The 3093-nt window shown below is 37.7% G+C and overlaps 1 pseudogene; it reads right to left on the bottom strand.

Moving 5' to 3' along the window:
• Window positions 1-2077: 2077 nt before the first annotated feature.
• LOC117273044 (U6 spliceosomal RNA) lies at window positions 2078-2186 on the bottom strand (annotated as a pseudogene).
• Window positions 2187-3093: the final 907 nt, after the last annotated feature.

Here is a 3093-nt window from a genome sequence, read left to right as displayed (position 1 = left end):
AAATGTATATGCAATGGCACGGCATCACCCTTCATGCTTTACACTATTCCTCACTAAGCATATGTATTGTGACGACCCAAATTTCAATATAGGTCATGATGGCACCCAATGTCGCCGTTAGGTAAACCAGCGGTGAACTACCAACTTAATTATTCATTTTATTATTTTTAAAATCATAAATCTTATTAGATAGAGAGAACAATGCATTAAAAATTATAGATACATATAATTTAATTAAAATATAGAGTAAAAGTGTGACAATGTAAAGCAAACCATAAACAAATTCTAGAACACCCTAAAATCCGATGTCACAAGTGCATGAGCATCCACTAGGAAGTACAATAACAATACAATATCTGTTTGGAATACAAGATAGACAGGATAAAGTAAATAATTATGATGGAAACTTTGTGTGCTACAAATCGTAGCATGGAATGAAGCTCACCATAATCTTTCCTCAGCAGCTGCGCCTAGGCGCCCAAATAACCACCAAATGAACATGTCAGATCCTTCACATTTAGTGCAGAAGTGAAGCATGAGTACGTAAATCAACGCGTACCCAGTAAGTATCTAGCCTAACCCCGAAGAGATAGTGACGAGGTGTCGACATTGACACTTACTAATGGTCCAATAAATCAAATATAATAAAGTAGAAAAGTATGAAACATGGTATGTAAACAATGAGTACAGATATAGGCAAACAACGTGTTACATATGGTATCAGAGCCACTCTTGTGCACTTGGTTATGTAACACCCCATGCTTTAGACAGAGTCCCATATCAGTAAAACACAAGAGGGATGCTCGGTATATAAGTTAACAAGCCTTAGACCCTAGTGACACATTTTAAACCCGTGAGGGCCTAGGCCCAGAGCAGATAATATCACTAGTAGGCTGGGTTATTACATATGGTATCATAACCACTCTTGTGTCAGCCTTGCCGATGGTGGGTCTAGTGTTTTAAAAGGCATTTTCGGGAAGAGCCTCGGGGCGAGGCATACAAAAAATGCCCTAGGGCGATGGTGTGGGGCGAAATTCTCAAGTGGCGTACGCCCGGGTGTTCGAGGCGCGTATTTTTAGTGAGGAGTAATCCCCAGAGACTTTTCAAATTAAAATAAAATTTGTTGAATAAGTCCTTCATATAATACCCAAATTCTCAAAAGTCGGTTTGGTAATTACTCAAAAGGTTTAAAAAGAAACGCAAAAGTATTAAATTTAAAAGGCCAAAACCTTTTTTATTGATTAAAGTCCTAATTTATGGTCTTTCCCAATTCTTTATCTTGTCCGCTAGTCTGCTAATATCTTCCAAAAGCAACGGATATTTTTTTCTTACAAATACAAAGAGAACCCCATTCTCTTTTATAGCAGCAAGTTCAAATTCCATGTTAATCATCCTTTTTATTCCTCCATGTAGAAAACTTTATTCTTTTAGACTCAAGTTACTTGTGCTTGTAAGTAGCATATAATAGATTATTTTGACTAGTTTTTTTGTGGGGATAGAGCATGCACACACACACACACACACACACACATATATATATATATATATATATATATATATATATATATATATATATATATATAGAGAGAGAGAGAGAGAGAGAGAGTTTTCTTCAATTTTTATGCAATTTTATCTGTATATAAATATTTACTATCATTATATTATTTTATAAAATATTAAAAATTAAATACCTATGGGGATTACGCCTCGTGCCTCGGGACTTTACGCCTCGCTGAGGCATATGTAAAATGTCTCGCCTTACACCCACGCCTCTTAAAATACTAGATGGGTTAGAGTTCAACTGAGTTTAGGCAAATCTCGGTTAGGCGGGGAAAACCTCAGTGCTGAGTCTAGGAAAATTTCATGCGGTGGGAAAAACCTCAGCGAGGACACTGAGTCCATAAGAGGGGGCATATGTAACACCCCAGACTTTAGACAGAGTCCCACAATGGCAAAACACAAGAGGAATGTTGGGTATATAACGTAATAAGCCTTAGACCCTAGTGACGCATTTTAAACTTGTGAGGGGCTAGGCCCAGAACTGACAATATCACTAACGGGCTGGACTGTTACAGAAAAATGTTTGGACCATTTCTCGATTTTTGCGTGTCATCCTTGAACATGGGCCATGTTAATCTTCTCGTTATCATTCCAATTTTATCGGATGTCCCTTACGAGTTTAAAACGCATCGACAACAAGCTTTATTGATTCATGCTATGATTGGCTTATATTAGCACTTGGGCAGGATCCTCCCCTCCATAGTATGACATACGAGCAGCGAGCGCAGGTACCTACTGAGTGCGGGTGCTGAGTGTGAGTGCCTAGCAGAGTGCCGAGTGACTGAGAGGGCATAGTGACTAAGAGGTCTAGGAGGACTGAGTGATTGAGCATGCTGAGTGAGGTTGACTTCTCTGAGAGCATGAGCACATGATTCTATCACTGTGGTGCATTACACTTGACATGTATACTTGGCATGTAGGCATTGAGATACATTTCCTCACGCTGTACAATATTGTGGCATTCATGACTTCATAGGCACATTGACATGTAGGCATAGAGATGTCTTTTTCCATGCCATCTGATAATGAAATATCTTATCTGTTGTTGAAAGTTTTTGGAAGAAATCACAGTTTTTCTGATATACTCACATTTTTAGTGATTTTGGTGAAAGATTTGGTTTTTATTGTTATACCTGAAAAGTATGACTATTTTTCTGTAAATGTGAACGATCTGAGCATCATATCTTTGAGTTATTACTTGTGCTGCTTTTATTATATCATTATGAATTGCTCTTGGCTATTGGTGTTGGAATTTGACCATTGTCCAAGCTCGTCACTGCTTTCAACCTAAGGTTAGATTTGTTACTTATTGAGGACATAAGGTCAGTTTTACTCATACTACACTTCTACATCTTACGTGCAGATATTGGATGTTGATGTCGTTGTGTATGGTGGGAGATGACATTGAAGATGTACTTGCGTTATGGTCATAGCTGCCTTTTGTTCTCGGTAGCTTTAGAATCATTAATATGTTCATGTATATTTCAAACAGATGATGTATTTATTTCATACCATCTTGTAAACTCTAAATCT

This window comes from Nicotiana tomentosiformis, chromosome 9 (genome assembly GCF_000390325.3).
Source record: "Nicotiana tomentosiformis chromosome 9, ASM39032v3, whole genome shotgun sequence".
NCBI classification, from domain to species: domain Eukaryota; kingdom Viridiplantae; phylum Streptophyta; class Magnoliopsida; order Solanales; family Solanaceae; genus Nicotiana; species Nicotiana tomentosiformis.
This window is presented reverse-complemented; position numbering and strand designations above follow the sequence as displayed.